Below are 22,045 nucleotides of genomic sequence, written 5' to 3' on the forward strand. Positions count from 1 at the left end.
TGGTTTACTGGTGTTCAATCTGTGTTACATGAGTTTTAACTTCTGGTTGCCTCTTGAGGCTTCCAATTTAGGCAGACACAGAACACTCCAGAAGCAGGGATTTGATGTGTTCTGTAAGGACTTATAATAGAGCATGGTTCAACCTTTGAGCTTGCTATGGGCTGGGGGTGAGGGTAGGTCCATTAGTCATACTTGAATGAGATTCTATATTCTCAGAAATGACTACATAGTTATCTATTTAACAGCTGTCAAATCATCTTGATTCTAGCCTTAATTCTCCAAGAAGCCCCAAGGATAAAGTCTGTAATCAAAATGTAGATATACATTAAGATATTGGACATGGTCTACTAAGGAGCTACTATTATACCAATTTACATAGGGATATAAAATAAGTAATGTATTTCCCTCACTGCACCTACAGTCTATTTATATAAAGATAACATGCACAAATAATACAGAATAGTTTCTGTAATGGTAAAAGATTTTAGAGGGCAAGGAAGAGATACATCCTGAGTTTAATGGACAAAAAAATACTTCTGAGAAAGCTACCTAAGAGATTGTGATGTGTACATTGGGACTTATAAATGAATATCGTTTAGTCAGCTGTAGAGGATAGAAAGATCTTTAATCTGAGAAAATATTGCAGTCAAAAAATAGTGCAGTATGTAGCAGCAAGCAATTTATTGTTATTTATAATAAGTGATGGGACTTGAAGTTTTAGACCTACTCAGGAATTGGATCATTGTGTTTTTAAAGATTTTTAAGGAAATTTTCACTCCTTATGTGGGTGATGGGAAATATCTTTTAGGTTTTCAGTAAGTGAGATGACCACTGACAAATTTATGGCTTTGGTAGACTTTTCTGAAAGTGGAAAGGATATTTGCTGTGGTTATTTTTAAAATGTGTTTGCAATTTCTTTGGTACTCCTTCTCTCAGAAGGTAGAGACCAATTCCTTCCCCTTGAATGTGGGCTAAACTTCATGATGCACTTCTAACAAAGAGAACATAATGGAAGCAGTTGTATGTGATTCAGAAGTGGTTTATAACAATCATTGAGGGTTCCTCTTTGTTCTCACTCTCTCAGATCACTGGCTGTGGAGAAGACAGCTGCCACGTTGCAAAAATACTCAGGAAACTTTTAGAGAGCCATGTGACAAGGAATTGAGGTGTTCTGTACCAATTGGGGGGGGAGGAAATATTGTGGAAGTGGATTCTTTAATATGGTCACATTTTCTGATGACTGACCAGAACTGCCAATTAAGCTGCCCCTGGATTCCTGATCCTCAGATGCTATGTGAGATAATAAATTTTGTTGTTTTTAAATAGCTGTATTTTAGTGTAATTTGTTACACAGCAATAGATAATTCATACACTTGTTCTTGAGAAAAGTAGGACTTCAATACAGGCAGATAAGCCAAGAGGTTGTTGTAATTGACCAGGTTAGAAATAAGAGTCTAGTTTAGGGCAGGTAATAGTGGATCAAATGCAAATGTCTAAAACCAGGAAGAGTTAAAAATCTCTTGTTTTCAAGAAATGATTAAATGTGGAGATGGAGGAGGAGTCGAGTTGATTTTTTTTTTTTCCTTGTCTCTTGCTTAGACTTCCCTTAGGGATGGTGGGAGAAGAAACTAACTTTTGGAGAGATGATGGATTCAGTTTGGACATTGAATTTGAAATCTCTGAAATGCCCAGGTAGAATGTACAGAGTGGAAAAGAATGTCAGTGAAGAGATTGGGAATAAGGAATCATGAGCATACAGGGTGCAATTGAAATGGTAAACACAAATATTTAGTGAAAAGTGCTTAGAGTAAGAGAAGCAACCAAGAAACAGTTGGCATAAATATGACATTGTGGGAAGGCATGAAGGATACTGGAAAAGGTAGAGAAACTTGAAAAGGTAGATAGTCTGATTTCAGACAACACATAGGAAACCTCACTGTGACACTAATGAGAAGACGGCAAGAATGGGTGTCCTAATAAATTTTGAGAGGGTTTTATCATTGAGAGGAAGCATTCTTGGTGGTACACATTTTCCAAATGATCACTTGATAAAATAAGGGTGATGCCAGCTGAGTAGAGAGGAGGGGTCTTGGAATAAATATAGAGGGAAAATAAAGAATAAGATGAACTAGGGCAGTTAAAGGAATAGATGGATAGTGCCAAGTACTTGGCCATGTCTTTGATGCTACTAATAAGAAAATATGATAATATATGTAATTAGGCTCTTTCTGTTTCAGTTTAGCAGGTGCCCTAAAGCCAACACTGACACTATAGATAACAGCTTATTTGTGCAAGGCATGCTGCAAAAGATTATGAAATTGGTTTCATAACTCCCAGTTCATCACCTTTTTTAAAAAATATATTTTTTAGTTGTAGTTAAACACAATACTTTTATTTTAATGTGGTGCTGAGATCAAACCCAGGGCCTCACATGTGCTAGGTGAGTGTTCTACTGCTGAGTCACAATGCCAGCCCATCACCTTTCTTCAGAGAAAAGTCAATATAGATCTAAGGGATATTGAAGTACTCTTTCAGGGGATGTGTTGATTTTTTTTTTTTTTTTTTTGTGTCCACTACTCCACATCCCTAGAGAGAGGCAGGTGTGATTTTTGTACATTTTAAAAGAAGTCACGGAAAGGGATTTGTGACAAGTCCCTGGAAAGATTGACACAAGTAACGAGTAACGTAGAGTTCTGGAGACATGATCAAAGGTTAAGGACCTGGCTAAGGTTGGCAGAACAGAAGACAATGCTTTGAAAACTGGTTGCATTTCTACCACGAAGAGGGATAAACCTGTCTCGAAAGTACGAGGTGTGCCGTTCCACAAAGCAGCCAGCCCATAGTATCTTTAAGGTCTGGGAACCACGTCCCAGACAACCATGCAAGATGAGATGGGTTCTGGAGTAAGATATTGCTAGATCTCGCAGCTGTGGCATTTTCCAGCACAAAGTCAAGGGAAAGTAGGAAAGGGAACAGTCTTCTGGAAACCACAAATGTACACCATAAATCACCTATGGATATATTATGCATAGAAGGAACTGATAGCAGGCCATAGCTGGGCCTGCCAAGATTTTGTTATCCATTTATAAAATTTGTCAGCGCAATTGTGAAGCCAAGGCAATATCTATGGAATGGATACAGGGGACAAACAAGATAAGAAATAAAAAAAATACATTAGTTATAATCCTTCCTTTACTATGGGCCTCCTAAGCGTCGACCAACAGTCCAGTTGGAGAGAAGGAGAAGACTTGTATTTGCCTGATTTCACCCTAGAATGGAATGTATTGGATATGCTTTAGAAAGAACCAGATTTCTTATCACCTAAGATTGATCAGAGAATCCATGTGACCTGCCTGAGCATTTATTCAAGGGTGGGAAAAAGCAAAGCAGCATCAATAACAATATTCCAAGAAATTTAGTAATAGTGGGAAAATTAAGATTACTTTCTAATTGAAAAGAATATTAGAAGTTTTGTTGTTGATGGTTGGTCAGTTTTTCAGTGCCACCTGCATATCTGCTTGAGCCTTTTTTTATGATGTCAGTAAATGAATGAGGTGATGAGGGATTAAGAGTTCTAATAGGAAAATGGTTCAAATGTGTCATTTGTAAAATTCAAGCTCAAGGGAAATCTAAAGATAAGGCAAGGCTCCTAGGAAATACACTTTCTTTCCTTTCTAAAATCACCACCTGATGATTAACTGGGCTGCACAAAAGCTACAGTTGTGTTTTCTTTTTTGAGGAAACAGTTTATGTATGTTAGTGAGTCTATTCCTCAGTGACAGTTACTTTTCCAAGGTAAGAGCAGGTAGCTACACAATACCATTTTCAGGATAAGTCTATACTAGATTAGTAACTCCCTTTACTCTCCTCTTCCTCCCTTCCATGTTTCCCTGCCTCTTGAAGAAGGGGTCACTAGAAAGTGTGAGAATTGCCCAAGGATTATATGAAGTTGTGGCAACTAAAGTGAATGCCTCATTTGCATGTGAGAGAAAAGCCCAAACAACACTATCAAAGGGTGTTAAACCATCCAGTGAGGTGGTTAGAATTAATTTAAAGCACTCTAAAGCCGATGCTAATGAAAGAATCTTCCTATGATAGTAATTTAGCCTGCCCTGCCTGTGTGAAGTGGAAGGTGTGTATGTTTTCATGTGAATATGAAACTGCTGATTAGCTAAATTGTTCATAATTAATGGCCTATATAATTAAAACAATAAAACTAACTTGATGTTTCAGTTTTTTGTTTTGTTTTTTGAACCAGCAGAATCCTGCTAAAGAGAGGGTTATCTAAATAGATGATAATATGCATGATGACAATTGAAGGTTAATAAAGAGGGTGGGATTGTGGCTCAGTAGCAGAGTGCTTGCCTCGCACACATGTGAGGCATTGGGTTCAATCCTCAGCACCACATAAATAAATAAAAAATAAAGGTATTGTGTCCATCTACAACTAAAATATTAAAAAGAAGAAATAATAAAGACACACAAAACAAGATGGACAGACTTGAATTAAGGACCTAACGAAATCACCTACTTTTAATATATGTCCATAAACTGGACAAAAGTCTCCCATCAAACAGGGTCATATTTAGAAGGATTGGTGACTGAAGGTATGTTGATAGGAAGGGAAAGAATGAAAAGAGTAGAAAAGATCTGATTAACTACTAAAATTTCCCTTTAAGCCAACAATTTGGCTCCCTCCAGTGTCTGCTTAAAGAGCCTGTTTATTGATTGGGTAAAAGTGACTAGAAGGCTTGGTGAGTAATTATTAGAACTTGTAACTCCAAAGAAACCCTAGTTGGCATTTCAAGACTTCATGTCTCTTTGCTTCAAATGACATCTCTTAAGAGCAGAGCATTTCAAAAGCTGCAAAGATTCTCAGAGATGATCAATATAAAAGATTGGGGCCAAAGTATGTGAGTGACAGGCAGGCCATTGCTTGAGCATGCTTTGTTTTACCAGGAAATAACTTCTAAGAGCAGAGTAAGGCAATGCAAACATCCACTCTTTCCAAGGGTGGTTGAAATACTATGCTGTGCCTTTGCTAAAAGCTTGGTCACATAGAGAGATAATATGATGTTGAAGCTCTGCTTCATATTTATTGAAATAACCTATCTCTGCTTTGTGAAATCAGGAAAAAGGCAGAAGGCACAGTGGGTGAGGGAGAATCCTACAGGACACGTTGAGATTCTTACTGTGATATGCACTAGTATTGCTTCACTGAAAGCAAAGCAATCACTACTTGAAAATCATATCTTCAACCACAGGTATTTCCTTTCTCTGCTTTCGGACTTAGTTGAATCATCCATTATTCTATGACCTTAATTCTGTAACAATCTAGGCCAGTCAGGCAACTCTACTATTTAGGTCAGATGTGCAAGTACTACATTGTTAGTTACCTGGTATGTGTATAACATCAGTTATTTTACGAAATAATTTTTGAAGGATTTTGACATTTGCAATAGAGATGATCCATAAATCCTTCATTTGATAAATTGCTTCCTGCTGCCTTCTTCCTGTCAGAGGTACTGAGCTTGAAAATGAGATCAAACTTCTGGAAAGAAATATGCTTTATATAAATTTGTTCCTACTCATATTATTTCATAGTCTCCTATGACAACCTTAGCGTCAAAGATTTATTCTGGGTAGTTAAGTTACACAACAAAATATCAGTCGTGAATTTTGGCAAGAAATTCACTAACTGTGTAACTTGCCAGGAACAGGTATCCATATGGAATAAACAGAAGTTGGGAAAATAGGTAAGCTCATGCTCACCAGAGCCTGTGTCTCTGAATTAGTTTCCCAATTTGGTTTGATAAAATAAATATCAGATTTATCAGTGCCTCAGTCTATATCTTTAGCAAGATGTACTTAATGAACAAGACAGTTTTTTTTTCATACACACAAAATACAATAGCTGGTCTGAGTACTACAATTGTTTTGGGGGTGGGGGTGGTTCTGAAACTTGAAGATCTATATGGGAAATGTAAATGAATAAAACAACACACAACGGCTCCAAAACATCAAAGTCTGTTTAAGGTGACTTTCAGAGGTGGATATCTACTTTTAAATAGAAAACCCTTTACTTAAGTTGCTCCGGTGTTAGGTGAAAAAAAAAAATCATAAACCCCCAAATGTATCCATAAGGACAAAATTGGTTCTAGAGAGATTATTTTAATTTTCTTGGGGTTAAGCCCAAGAGAGGCCATGTCTTGTGAAAAGAGTCATATTTTTGGCCATAGAAAAGCAGTATAGTAACGTAAAGTATCTTTCCATTTGCTTCTAGGAGTAAACCATTTTCTGAAGTTAATATAGAGAAAAGGGAAGCTAATCAGATCCTCTTCTGTGGTGCAAGATGAAAGATTCTTTCTATAAAATGAGTTATTAATTCCCAAAGTTTTATCCTAGATTCCCCTGCTTATTAAGTGCAACTTAAAACCTCTAAGGGATTATTTGACTTTCACTATCTCTTGCTTTTGTTAAAATATATTTCAACTTTCTCCTGTAATTAACATTAACATCAAGTTCTTATTTCTAACTTCAAGGCTCTCAGAATGCTAAGATTACAATATAAATTTAGATAAAAATGATTAGAGGGTAAGAGCATTCACAAAATATAAATGACAGAAAATATGTCTAACAGCCCACATTATTGTGCAGTCCTCAAACTTGTTCTTCTTCAGATTTTGCCGAATATAAGTAAACGTCTGACACTCTGAGTTAACATTTAAAAATACGCATTAGTTTCATAATCACTGCAGTGCAGAAGTTATTAAAGCGACAGCAATTCAGCATAAAAGAAGCCAGGAAATTTTCTGCATTGTTTTTCTTTATACCAAATGGCAATTCATATGAAATTTTCATTTTCATAACTTTAGAACACATGATCTACATAAACATAAGGAATAGAACATGATTAATAGATCCCACTATGAAATGTAGTCTATAAAATTATATAGACATAAGTAAAACATTGATTGATAGTTGTATTTTAATATCCACATGGGAATTATGAAAAGAGTTGAATTAGTGTGATTATGGGATATTACTATTTGAGCAAAGAATAAGAAATTTATTTATGTCAATAGATATTACTCTAGGTACAGACTTGGTTCAGCATTGGTGAGTTTCAGTTAACATTTAATGAGAACCTCCCAAAGGCCAGACCCTAGTAGGTATTTTTATATTTATTACTTTCCCTGATCTGAGCAACATGCATCTTTCAGGAGAGGAGCTTGTAAGTGACAGAATTGGGATTCATAGCATGCTCTTCCCACACCAAGTGTGGTGCTCATCACCTCATGTTTTCTCTATCAAATATATTCAGTTTAACAGCTGAAGAAAACAATGAAAAAAAACTTAGATTTCCTCTTATCAGGTAAAGTTTGACTAATGAAAAATGTATCTTTCTAAGCAGACTTTCACAGCTACCACAATCAATGAAACCTAGAATGAAACCCTTGTATTCTAAGACTGAAATTATTTTAGTTATCATTCCCAGAAAGTTGAGAAAGAAAGTTCATAATGTGTTCAAGTCAACCTCATTGATTTACATGATGGTGGCCAGATATTCCCAAGGCTAAGCTATCACTGCCCCTTAGTTCTAGGATGCTCAATTAAGAATGAAATTACTACTGTGCCTGACTTTGGGTTTACTAGCACTTGTGTGTTAAGATGAGTATACAAATTTTTCGAATGTGTGGGTGAAGCCTCTTGGGGCTTCCTGGCCAAATGTAACCTGCATCTGTTTGCACCAGAGTTGTGCAGGCTGTACTGGGTAGAGATGATTTTGTCATTTCTTTGGATGAGCCTCCTGTAGCTTCTGAATGCACTCTTTGTTCCCAAATCCCTAGGACACAATAGATAGTCATCAACAATGGCTTGTTTCTTTTTAGAGTGTCAAAAACAATTGAGATAAACAATGTCTAGAATCTGATCTCTTCTTTTAATGCATAAATAATTTTGAACTTTGTGTAAAAGCAGGGAAAAAGCTTATTGATTGATTTTGCTTGATTCATTCATTTTGTATATTCTGAACAGCTGTGGAAAGGTCAAGATGATATCTAATATCCATAACCCATACATCAAGTCCTTTCAGTTTTTAACCACTAAAAATTTTCTTTAAATCATTCACTTGTCATTATTTCTAAATATGCCAACTCGGTTTATGCTACCATTTTCTGTCTTCTAAACACTTGCAAAAATCGCCTAATTGGTCCACCTGTATCCATTTTGATCCCTCAGCCCACTCCATTTTCCACATTCTCATGAGCATTATTTTTTCTTTAAGTAAATGAATAAATGATCCACTCCCTCTTGTACTTAAATGATTTCTCATTGGTCTTAGGATAAGGAAAACCCCCAACACATATACCATTTCCATTTTCAGTGTTCTGGACACTGACTCTTCAGCTCCTTGCAGGTGCCATACTCTCTTCTTTAAAATTACTCTGCTGCTGTCCATCCTTCTTCATAAAACTTGATTTCTTCCCATCTTCTCTTAGTTAACTCTAATCCTCCAGTTGTCGTTTTTTTATGGAACCCTGACTTCTATGATATTAAACCCTCCCACAACATTGTATACCACTTCTTATTATCATGTGCCATAGTTGCAAATTTACATTGGAGACATTTGAATCTGTCGCTCCAACTAGATAATAAACTCCACATGGGCATGGACTTATACTCTCAGCCTAAAATGTTATAAATTTCTTAAGGTCTATATGGCCTTTTGATCTTTCCTTAATTTATGATCTGAACTTAATAATGATTGTTCAATCTAATCTCCAAGGAATTATAAGAAATGTAATTCAGTAGAATATAAGAAATATGTGTGAAGTCTTTTGTCCAATGTTCCCCCTTAGGATATCCCATCTCCTAGCCAATCTTAGTGACTAGCCCTTATTTGTATAGATTTTTCATTTTTTAATTCCTCAAAAACAGTTTTATTCTCAGTCTCTTCAATTTTCTTTCTCCTTATTTTAGTCATTCAAGGTGTTCAACACATTGATCCCATCAACTTTTGGGTGGGATGGGAATCAAGATATTAAGCACATTGTACTAATAATTTTCTGACCTAATTTGCCCTCCCAGAAGCATCATTACAGTTAGTATTATCTTATTTTGAAATAAGTGTTCATCTCTTTGTTTTCATGATACCATGTTCTTTTGGTTTGCTTCTTACCTCATTGTCCACTACTGATTAACATTTATATATAATATATATATTTTCATGGTGCTGGCATTCAAACCTAGGGTCTAGTACATGCTAGGAAAGCACTCTACCACTGAGCCAAATGCCTAGCCCTGATACTTGTTATCATTTGGTAAGCACCTACCAAGTGCCAGACTCTAGTAGGTAACTATATATTTATATTATCTTCTTTGATCTGAAAAATATTATAAGGTTGATACTATACTGACTACTTATCTGGATTTTTTTTGTATTCCATTCCTTGGTCTGAGATCCTGTATCCTTCCATATTACATTTATATTCCAAGTGATCTTGTTGGTAAAAATTATCTTTGTTATTGGATAGTAGATGGATTATAAGTACATTTTAAATTTCTAGGAAAGGTTATTGAGCATTTGCAAATACATACTATTTTACTTTTATCTACTGCATTAGACATAGATTTTTATACTGGCCCAAATTTTGGTGCATCTTTTGAACTTAATTTGTTACTTATGAGGGCAAAAGCTATAACAGAAATTAGAAACTACTACAGAATATCTGAATGGATGTTTACTTTAGAAACAAATCTTATGTTTGGAGGCATCCATAGGTATTTGGGGTTAGATATGCTGATACCGAAGTACAAAGGCAAGGATACAAAAATAAGCTATTAGAATATATTTAGAAAATAATCACTTGAAAAAGGTTGTTTCATATGAAGTTCATAGCTTCAGAAATTCATCTCTAAAATAAAAGCTAGTAACTCAGGAGACACAGCATAGCACACAATGTGCTAAGAATATTTGAGTACATGAGAGGAATATTTGAACCAATGACTGACAGAGCAAAACTCTTAAAAACAGAATTTAGATATACATGAAACCAAATACTAAAATAAAATTTCATCATTAAAATTTATTAATTTCCTCATGGTGACACAAAAGTAAACACTACAGAAATATCAAAACTTATCACTGAGCTATGGTAATATACTGTGTCAATCAAGTCAGCAGCTCATTATAATTCAACAAATATTTGTTGAGTACTCATTGTGTTCAAGGTCTTTATTCCTCTTTTCCCTCCTCCATTATTTTATTTATTCACTGAACAATTATTATTTTTGAAGTATAATATACTTCAGCAGCACAGAAATGACCAAGACATGACTTGCTGCTAGGAACACATATAGCCAGGTGCAGTGCACGTACCTTTAATCCCTGTTACTCTGGAGGGAGTCTGAAGGAGGAAGGATTTCAAATTCCAGGATAGCCTGGAAGCCAGACCCTGATTCAAAATAAAAAAGGGCTGAGGGTATAGCTCATGGTAGTGTGCCCCTAGGTTCAATCCTCAGTACTGCCAAAAAATAAAAATAAGAAAGGTTTCATTAACTGCTATACATTTTTTTATCAAGAAGGAATAATAAAGGTATTGCAAGATAACCTCTTTGCCATAATAAGATTTTATTTCAAAGCATATGATTTTGGATTTTAAAAATATATCAAAAAAGGAAGCAAAAGGCAACACAATTAAATTTGGTTAAAATATTCTCAATTATTTTTGAAAAATAGTTTATAAGATAGTCTGCTTGAAACTAATATTTCCTTAATTCTGAAACAGCTAGTTGTAATACTTGCCATGAATATGAGTATATTTTGAGGAGAAAATGTTATTACATAAAATGCACAAATAAATAGAATTTTATCTCAATTGCAAAAACATTAAACTGTGAAAGTACCTATTATGTTTTATGGAGGAATTATTGTAGATAGTAAATCAATTTACTAGCTAATGGTCTTTTCTAGCCTTATATGACTTATTGATTGGTTTTATTTTTTGTCATTTAAAATATATTTTATAATTAATTTCAGAATAACATGGGCAAAATATGCTTTTTATTCTGCAAAATTTAGATTGGTCTCACCTATGTTTTCCAGTGTCATGTGATTCAGTACTTTTTTTTCTTTTTAATTGTTTAAGAAAGTTGGGTATGGTGGCAGATGCCTGTAATCCCAGCAATTTGGAAAGCTGAGGCAGGGAGAATCACAAGTTAGAGGTCAGCACTAGCAATTTACTGAGATCCTATCTCAAAATAAAAAGTAAAAAGGACTGGGGGTGTAGCTCAGTGGTAGAGCACCCTGGGTTGAATTCATAGTACTGCAAGAAAAATAAGTAAAACAACATGGCTGAGATATGCTTTCATAATTACACAAAGGTTTATCTAGCCTCAGGAAATAGATCACCAGAAAATATGGCTCCCACTCTGTCTACCAAGTACCTTTTGAATTTTTAAAAGTCTTAAGCACATGATCACTTATAAGGTAACACTACACATAGCTTAGTTCCTGCAAGTTCTAAACAAATGAGCTGTTTGAGGTCAAATCTACAGATTTCCAGCACTTACTGTAGGGTCTGACACATTAAGAAGGTGCTAGTCAAAAGTTTTGGGGAAGAATGGATGGATGTACCAAAATATACTAAGTTAAAGCAAATGGATACTTACATGTGCTAAGATATCCTGGGAATGAAGTCCTTAGTATTTTCTTAGTCATCATAATTGTACATTTTGATGCATAATGTTTTTTTCCTGTTCAAAACAGTAAGCAAATTGAATAAAAGACACTTTGAGGTATCTCCTAGGCCTCTGTCCATAATTTGGGGGAAGTCCATTCCCTTGTAGACTGTTATTCACTCTTTTTTGACTAAAAATATTAGATGAGGGAACTTGATGCCACTCATGCTTTTTCTAATTTTAAATAGTTTTAAAACTAAATTAAGATTGTTGAGATTAGGGATTGCATTTTTGATTGTTTACTGTTCTGCTCCTCAGTTCTATACTCAGTGCCAAGAGCAGTACCAAGACTGATAGATGTGCTCGATTAACACCTATTGACAGCATAAATAAAAATGGCAAGATTAAATGAAAGAAGCTATAGAATGAACATTATAAGGTCCATATTAGCTAGCTAAGATATGTATGGGAGTATCATATTTGAGACTACTATAATTTTTACTATCAACATTTGTAGCTAGCAGTATTAACAATTTATCAGCAAATGCTCAGCTCCCCACTTTGTTAGAACTGTATAGTCTAGCTGATAACCAAAAATAGATATAACTGTACTAAGCACTTTTATAATCAGATCAGCTAATAAAATCATACAGGCCATAGCCTTATACATCTTCATTAATGAGCAAGATTGTATTTTATAATCAGATTTCTGATGTCATCAAGCATCTTTCTTTGGGATAATTTCAAACCAAATTATCAAAATAAGGATTTTCAAACATTGTATTTTCTCTCTTCCTTTTGTTGGTAAATTATTTGGTTCACTTTTTCTTATTTCTTTGTTTTGGGAATTAGTTCTTAACACTACATGGACTCAATGAAAAGCCCTATCTCCAGATACTGAGTTTACGCAACAAAAATTCCCCGTCTGTCACAGATCTTCTCCTAGGATACATGGAAAAGCAAAGTTCAGCTAAACTGCACGATTAATTCATGATTACTTCTGAATAGAGAGAAAAGGTTGCTTAAAGCTGTTCTGTTCTCCTCTTAGGGATTTAAGGTCAGTTTCAAGAAGCAAAATTACTATTCTTTCAAAGTTGTCTCTCCTGATTTGTATTCCTGCAATTATCTCCTCAGGACCTCTTTATTTTTAACTTGGAAACTCGGCTTAATAAATCAATTCAAGGATTAGCTACATGTAAACATACCTGTTCTGATGAATGGACAGGTAAAGGAATAAATAGGACAGTTTCTTTCTTGACCAGTGGCTTCACCAATGTATCAATTAGTTTTGTTTTACACAAGGAATCTGAGACATTTTCACCCCAGAAAACAAGGACAATTATTATTATTATTATTATTATTATTATTATTATTATTTGCTTTAGTCTCTTCCTCTTTTTATAATATAAAAATAAAAAATAGTGGACAGATTCTAGAGATCAGAAGAACAAATATTTTATGAGGAAATAAAATCTTAGAAGATGATTCTTGAAGCTTTAGCTAACTCTCGACTTAACTGAAATTGGAAGATTTTTTTTCAAAAATAAGAAACATAAGCAGTTAAATATATTCTCAATAATACTAGCAAATTGCAACAATATTTAACTACACTACTAATTTTTATTGTTTTAAAAAAGCTGAGAATGTTCTTAGGGCATGGATAGATGAGGATGGTGGGAACCTAAGGTTGAGAATAATTCTATAAACTAGGCCCACCATGCTGACTCCCACAGGTTTTCTTTTTCAAGAAGCAATTTACCTGCAGCCCTGCCTGGCCTCAATGGACAGAATGTTATATTCCTTAGTAAACTATTCACTAAAGGAGAAATATAGGCCCAAAATAATGTTGATAAGAGTAATCCAAGTTACCCTGAAGGAAGAAGCTTTTGTAACCAGATCCTAAAACTCTGGGATGATAAGGATAGTTCCTCTTCATGAAATCTGTAAGAATGTATGGTTAAGAATCCAATTAGAACAGGTCAGCATGGGCCAAGGTGACCTGGAGTTGCCATGACAGTGGGGACTTGAAAATTTGACACCCTGCTCTTAGTCTGGAGTGAAGAGGTGGACCTGGACAGGACTCTGGAAATTTCTCTAGGATCTCCAATTAAACTGAAGTGCAGGAGAGGCACATGATTCTCTCCTCTTCTGAGAAGATCTCCTCTCTCCTTTGAGTGTCCTCTCTCCCTATCCCTTCAATGAACTCATTCCTGTTACTCTAGCGACAGGTCTGAAATCTTTTCGATTTGATCACAAGAATCAGAGTTCAAAGAGGGGATCTTCATTGTGCCTCAGTTTCTTGGAAGGTCCTAGCTCTGTAACATTGTCACTAGGTTTAAAGTTTTTTTTTTTTTTTTATTTTCAGATCAAGGGATTTAAGTCAGTTATTCATATGTATATGTATATGAGTATATAAGGGATTCTGGGGAAGAGGAAGCTGACACTCGTAGGAAGTTTATTCAACTTTCAGTTTTTGTTTATTTCCCTCTGTTTCCCATTGTTTATACCTCACTGTTTAAGGTAAATGAACAAGTAAGCATTTATAGAATGAGGAAATACACTGAAGAAAAAAAAAAAAAACTTATTTCCAGAATTGTTATTAATTTGCTGGCTACCAATTTAAAATTATATTTATAAATATAAATTCTTTCTTTTTATTATAATGGGGTACTGATTCAGACATGGGATGCTGAATTCTGTTGTGTTTAGTTACAAAGTTTACTTATAGAAAATTGTATGGCTAAGAGAAATCCTAAAGATCAATACCCTGATCTTATAGATGAGTAAAATGAGCTCCAGAGAAATTTAACTAACCACTGTTGTTTATTCAATAAATGTTTATTGATCTTCTGCTATGTAGGACTGGTTCTGCTGGATAACAGATAGATGCAGCCGTGAATATATATGCATGCCTGGCCTGAGGCTTGTTAGCACTTACAAATTGTAGCAGGGAGATAGACAGTTAAGTAGTGTGAGGAAGGAAAGTTCAGAGAGCTTGAAGAGACCAGCATGTTAGAGAATTTATAGTGAGCCCCAAAGAAAAGTTGGAGTTGGTCAGTACACTGGGAGTTGCAGAGTCTATGGGCAATCCTAGGGAGAAGGGGCAGGCAGTAAGCTATTGCCTTTGTGTGGAACAGGAAATGTGAGGGGGCAGGGAATGAGAAAGAGAGCTAGATACATATGCAAATCAAGAGGTGGGAGTGGCAGGTAAATAGTGATTCCAGGATTCCAAGAGCAATGGAAAACCTTTGAAAGTTTTAAGCAGTGGTAACATACTCAGATTTGTATATTTCAAAGATCATTTTGGTCACAGTCAGACAGATGAAGACAAGAGTCAGAAGCCAGTGGTTCTATTACAGAACCTTGGGGAGAGCTTATGGTGGCTTAACCTATCTATGGACACAGACTCTCAAATCAAAGCTGCATAGAGAACATGGATTTCATCCCTATGTATTATTTTCAAAGGATTAGTATTTTGACGAATTTTACTTAAATACTTTTTTGGAAAAAAATCCCCTTTATTAAACAAGGGATTTCATACAGCATGTCCTTTTCTATTGTTAAAGAAGGAAAATGATTATCTTTAATTATTTTGGCTGGTGTTTTTCATCCAACAGCTAATTCCTACCTAGTAGGCACGATTCATCTTTATGTCTATTTCATGTTTCCTATTCCCATTGCCACTGCCCTAGTTTAGGCCATCATTACCTCTCACCTGGACTGATATCACAACCTGCCAACTCATCTCCCTGTCTCCCAAGCAAAGATTTCCTCATATTTATCTTAATATTGTGCTTTCAGATTCCCCTGCTCAGATACCTTTGGAGATTTCTGTCTGCCTGCAGGAGAAATGTTAGCCATTACAGCATCTTCTCTTAGATATTTACCTTCTGCTCTCAACCCTCACACACCCTACTCTTAAACCAAGTCATATCACATAGAGAACCCACACCCCCTCTAAAGTGTAGAATGGTGTTCTCTAAGTTTCTCAGCCAAGATACAGATGCAAATTTTCCATGATAATCCTACAGCTGTGTCAAATAGAAGAATTATTGGCTTCTTGGTAGTCTCCCAGCCTAGCTTCTGAATTTTTCTGTTACTGTTGTTGCATGTATACACATCTGGTCTCTTCTACAAGAATGTAAGTCCTTAGGTCAGGCACAGTGTCTTGCTTGGTTCTTTGAAATTAACAGGTACTCATTAAGGATTTATTTCATTGAATTGATGTCACAATGCCAAATTTTAAAATATTTATATGAAGTTATTTTGTTTGCAATCCAAATGCCTTCAGGAAAATAGTGCAATTTATGGATTAAAATTAAAAATGTAACAAAATAATTCTTAAAGGGCAACACAAGAAGAGGAAAAATTGTATTAATATTTCATCATGGAAGGTATTTGCTGATTAAATTTAAAAATTAAAATAGGGCTTCTTTATTCATTAAATATTTATTAAATATTGTTATATGTTCCATGCATTATTATAGACTTTGCTAAAAAGGAAAAAAAAAAAAACTTTGTCCTTTTGAAGCTAATTCTAGTTAGGGAGACAGATAAATGTTTTAGCCAAATGTTAAATTATCTCACAGACACCAATTTCTGAAAGTCTTTATGTACATAGCCCAATATCGAACATTTTTTGGATTATTAAAAAACTCATCATCTTTTTTACTTAGGCTGTATTACTATAATCATACATTCATCAAGCATCTATCAGAATACCAGTGCCTAGGTGCTTTGCTAAATCCTGGTATTCACAGCCAAATAGGAAATGGTAGCTATTGAGCCAGTAGATGTGCTGCACATCAGTATGTCCCAAGGAAGAAAGTATCAGGAAATGCTTACAAGGAACAAATAACATGGTATCATACAATGGACTAGCTCAGACTCCAGCCAAGGACATACAGAGGATGAGAGAGGGACCAGCTACATTGATGCTTTGTTAGTGGAGCAGAAAAGACTGCTATACCAGACTGGTCCATATTCTTGTGACTTTTCTGTAATATTATGTGAGTGATTCCTATGGCATCAGCCAGGAGTGAAAGGGGACCCAGAAAGTGGCAACAGGACACCAGAAATGAGTCTGTGTTGACCCCTGAAAGAACAAGAACCAAGGACATGTGGTCAGACAAAGCAGTGTCAAGAAACTGAGGTAAGGGATTCTTGGCAATGGAGAGAGAAGTCTCAACATGGGGGGTAGGGTGCACCCACATGCACAGTCAGTCTTAAAAATTCAGGGGCCAGAGTATGGGAAACCTGTCAGATGAGAACCTTTCTTTTCCTATTAAACTCCCTACCCCTGACTACCTTCCACCCCTACCTATGGAGGAGCAAGAACTTAGGTTAGTGAGAAAAACAAAGAAGGGTAGTCAATAACCCTGGGAGTATTTGGGCTACTTTTCAGACTTGATATAAGCTCCTGCTGAGGTTGGAGAAAAGACTTAATTATAATGTTCAAAATTTCAGTTATTATTGGTCTAGGCATACTGATTTTTGAACAGACTATTTTCAAATTAAGGCTTATTGTTTTATTGCACAAGTTTATTTTACTGAATATATTTTAAAGGAAAGTGAGAAATAAAAACAAATCTGCTTTTTGATTTTATTCTAAAGTTATTTTTCTGCCTACCTATCATTCATGCCAAGATATACTTCACTATTCACGTGTACATCCACTGAGGACTGTATGGATGTTTTAGATAAACAGGTGGAAACTTCTTTAGTATAGACTTCCATGAAGCAAGATTTTGACGTGGAATTTAAACATAGGTTTGTAGAAAGGAGAAAGAGAACATATTCTAAAGGAAGTTACTATTACAATGATGTACAAAGCTTATCTTGGACACAAACAGAAAGTAGATGTTGGTATTTAGGAAATCCGAGTAGAGGATACATCTGGGGCCTGACTGTAGAAGGCCTTGATGATCAACCTAAGAAATTAGTTTAAAAAACCAACCAAACAAACAAACAAAAACCCTAGGAGTAGGATAGAAAAAATTTGTTATTCACCAAGCTATCTTTTCTTTTTAACATCACATTATATTTTTTTTTCTTGGTACTTTGCTTAGTGTCTGACTCTTAACTATTGCAAGTAGTTTATTCTGGAACAGTGACTGGGCACACAGTAGGTGCTCATCAAATATCTCATAAATAATTAAATGAAGGAACACACTTAAGAAGATAAACTATTAAAGGAGACTGAGAGAAAAGTGATAGCCTGGGCTAGGTTTTGACAGTGGCGGAAGAGAAAAGAAGGCAGGATACTGTTTGAGTGGTGAAGGCAGGAGCCAATAGAGAACCAAGCATGGGGGACATCAGTAGGTGATTCTAAGATATTGACTATCCACTGGGAAAATGATGGTATCTCTCCTAAAACCTGGAAGTAAGGGGGAAGGAGCTAGTTTGAGGGTGAAGGGTTTTAGGTACATGGAGCCTGGTATATCAGTGAGCAGTGCCATCTTCAGGGAGAAGCACAGTGACCATCTTAGAGAGCCCAAAAGCCAGGCTCTGCTGGAGGTAAAGTGCAGCTTCAACAATGAAATATGGTGACTGAGCTACTGGAGTTTTAAAACCTCAAACTTCAATGTTTGGAAGAACAGAGGTGTGGTCTGTAAAACGTTTTGTTTTTGTTTTTGTTTTTACTGTGGCTATTTTACTGTTGCTATTAAGTGTGGAATTTCAGTGAAGGCAAAGAATTAGCATGGCCCCGCCCCCCCACAGGAGCTAAAGCTGGTGGCCCAGGCTGAGCCTCTTCCACTCCGCACTGCCCATCCTCATTCTCTCTCCAGCATTTTTCCCATGTGGTTCTGAACGCTGCTTAAGAAACTATCTTTGTGAAGATTGCCAGCTTCAGCTAAGCAACCATTCACTTGAACGAAGTAGGAGCTGAGTGCAGAATGTGTAAGTTGCCAAATGAGGTTCTCCCCACCCCCCTGCCGCCCTGCAGATCCGGAGGGAGTGGGGGAATTGTGACAAAGCAATGTTTTCCCACATCCCCTGGCTTGCAAGGATATAGCTACAAAGACAATTGGAGTTCTAAGTGGGCAGTTTTACAAATACAGATTCTGTTCTTAGAAATGTTTCAGTTAATGGTACTTCTCAAACACCAGTAAGTTCTCTTTCTAATATCTCAGTGTCACAGTTAAAAAACACAGGATAAAAAGTCAAAAAGGGGGAAAGTTTCCTGAGAAGACTATGCAAAAGATATTGTATGTGTTTGTGTATCTTACAGAAAATTATTTTAAGAAACAGAAAAAATTCTCTAATTAATTTGAGGCCTCTAGAAAATCTATTCATACAACTCAAACTGCTTTATTAGTAGAGCTTAATTAATACTCAGGCTTGTAGACTTTAGACAACTGGTTAATCCAATTAGGGTGGAATTGCTGTGGGAAAAATTTGGTACAAGCGGTTCACTGGATGGTCCCTGTAAGACCATCATTCTGTGTGTAATTGATATGGACTGAATATTTGTGTTGTTCCAAAATTCATATCCTGAACTCTTAATCTCCAGTGTGAGAGAATTTGGAGATGAGGGTTTTGTCAGATAATTCAGTTTAGATGAGATCTTTAGGGTGGGGTCCCCATGATTAGACTGGTATCCATACACGAATTCTCTCTCTCCCTGCCCTATGTGGACACAGCAAAATTGCAGCCAGCTTAGGAAGAGGTCCCTTACCAGGAACCAAATCTGGCACCTTGATTTTGGACTTCTCAGACTCCAGAACTGAAAAATAAATGCTAGTCATTTGTGGAATTTTGTTATAGCAGCCTGAGCAGTGTGTCAGCAGTGTTCTCAAGCTTAACTCGGGCCCAAGAAGAATCTGAAGTTAATAGGTGCATTTCTAACCCCCAATCTAAACAGTGTGTTTCAATTAGTCTTGGATGCATCTGGCCAGTATTCTTTATTTTAAGTAAACTTTAGAGTGATACAGATGCAGTCTCTTCTGGGCAATTATTTGCCAAACACTATTTATAGCAGAGGTTAGCAGATGATTGCTTTTGTTCAATAGGTGGGAGGAAGGGAGGGTGATATGGAAAGGAGGAGGAGAATGACTCTGACTTTGTCCTTCACCTCTCTCACTCTTCCTTACTTGAAAGTTCCAACCTTTCCCATTTGAGGAGCACCTAAAACTACCAGCTTCCTTCCCAAAGCACATAGCAATGAACACATATTTAGGATCTTAGAAAAGCAAGGACAGTGAGCTTGATGTAACCTCTCAAACTTTTTTTTTTTTCCTGCCAGAGCTTTATTGGTTCAATAACTGCAGAGAAGGTCTATTTTCTCTCAAACTCCTGCATTATGAATATTCAGGAAATCATAGCCAAGTAAGGTCTAGTTTATGCAAAATTGTGAAGTAGGCCAAAAATCATAAATTAATTGCCCCTCCCCATCAAACTGAGGAAAGTTAGTTTGCTGAAAAGTGAGCCTATAGATAGATTAAAATAGTGTTGGAGACAGTATACTAGATGTATCTAAAAAAAAAAAAATGTTCTTTGGTACCTTTGGATGAAAAACTTTAGTTTGAAATTTGAAGAATTTAGTGAATCAAGGCAGGTACTAGAAGAGATTTTTAGAGGAGTAGGACAACTGGAGCTTTTGGAATTCTTCAAAATAATTTTGCTTAGGGCAGGGCTTGAGCAGTCTAAGGACCAGATGTGTTAGGGATAGACATCCTATGTCCTGGCTCCTTATGAGTTTTGAAGTGAGGGTTGGCCTGGACCAGTATCTCTGAACTTGACAGAAATCACTGGGATTAATGCATTAGCAAGTAGACAGTCTCTGCTTTTTCAGGAAAAATAAGATGTTTGAAAATAGAAACAGTTAATTATATATTTCAAATCTCATTTTCTCCTTGAGGCAGATTCAAATGCCAATTGTTTCTGACCTTGTAGTGCCATCTCTCAAATTGGCATGTATTTTGACATATTTTTTAAAAGTGTTTTCCATTATGTTGTATTCACTAACACATGGTGTATTGAGACTGTTAAGCAAAATACAAAATATTACTAATAATCTATCTGCTATGTCTTATTAACAAGGAAAAAAAAAAAAGCTTCTACCAGATGGAGGGAACGATCTGTGATATCCTTTTTTTTTTTTTTTAATGTCCATAAAATATTCTAGTACAAATCGGAGAAAGACCCTCAAGTAAAGACTCATGTTTCGGTTCCTTTGGTTGTGTGAAAATAAGTATAAATTTATGCAATTAAGGCAGCAGGTTTCCTGCCTGTAGGAAAATACCCAGTTCAGAAATTCATGAGATGTGAGTTTTTTTCAGAGTTGCTCAGCTGACTGAGCCTTTGGAACCACCAGTAGGTCACCTCACTTCTCCTATGCTTGGTGTGTTTAAAATTTCCAATCCCCGAGTCAATCCGGCTTCATGCTGTTGTATATACTGTGGATAAATGCCCCCGATGTGTAAGATGCTGAGAGTTTCTTACATAAACATGAACCATTACTATTCCAGCTGGGTAAAGAAATTTCAAAATTTTACTAGTCTACAAAATATTTTTTGCCAGTTCTCCTGATAAGTAATCAGGTTGTAAGAGGAGAGAAATATGAATGTTTTAGCTCTGACAAGCAGCAATGCTGTTCACCTCCATGATGGCTACTGGTGAGACTAGAATCTTGCCGCTGTATTTAGTTTAACAGGTTGTGATGTAAATTGAAATCAGGTTCTAGGAATTTTTCAGAGATGGTATTCATTTCTCAGATTGTTAATAAATCTATCATTTTCATAGATTTATTTCATGCTATAGCAAAATTCTTACCACAGGGGAGTTGGTCAATAATTATCATCTATTATGACACATCATTAGTTCTGTCACCTCAACATTCAGCACAGTATCTCCACAGAGCATCAGAATATATGTGTGTATATATACATATACACACATATATATACACCACCAAATACATTTATACTCACATATTTTGCTTATATTATATATTTAACATCTTAAATTTGAATTCATCTGGAAAAGAAGTAACAAACTTTCATTCACTCAATAATTCTGATAACACCTTTAGAATTTCAAGATAGATTTTGGAAGCATCTTCCACTTTACATATGTTTGTAAAACTTTGTGTATATTTTAACCTTTTTTTTTTCCTCACTACAAGCTCTGAATCTTGTTTTGGTCATAATAAATGTGTAATAAATATTTTTGGATCAGTTGTTTTTGTATTAACTAATTTTTTCGTTCTTGTGGTAATCTCTTTGGTAAGGGAGTCTCCTCAAATCCTAAATTGACTCTAAAAGGAACCTTAATTTGAAATTCACTATACTGTCTATATTCCCATGTTAAATATATTGGTCGCATTTTTTTTTGGAAACCATGTGTTGGCATCACAGTTTTT

The 22,045-nt window shown here is 35.7% G+C and overlaps 1 protein-coding gene across 4 annotated transcripts in view; it reads right to left on the minus strand.

Moving 5' to 3' along the window:
- Grm3 (glutamate metabotropic receptor 3) overlaps positions 1-22,045 on the minus strand; it is a 207,519-nt gene that overhangs the window by 179,701 nt on the left and 5,773 nt on the right. The window contains exon 2 of one of the 4 annotated variants that reach the window (XM_040291707.2): positions 11,674-11,757. The exons of the other annotated variants lie outside the window; for them this stretch is intronic. The gene's annotated coding sequence lies outside the window, so the exon portion shown is untranslated. The remainder of the gene's footprint in view (positions 1-11,673; positions 11,758-22,045) is intronic. 4 annotated transcript variants of the gene reach the window in all.

This window comes from Ictidomys tridecemlineatus, chromosome 2 (assembly GCF_052094955.1).
Source record: "Ictidomys tridecemlineatus isolate mIctTri1 chromosome 2, mIctTri1.hap1, whole genome shotgun sequence".
In the NCBI taxonomy this organism is placed as follows: Eukaryota; Metazoa; Chordata; class Mammalia; order Rodentia; family Sciuridae; genus Ictidomys; species Ictidomys tridecemlineatus.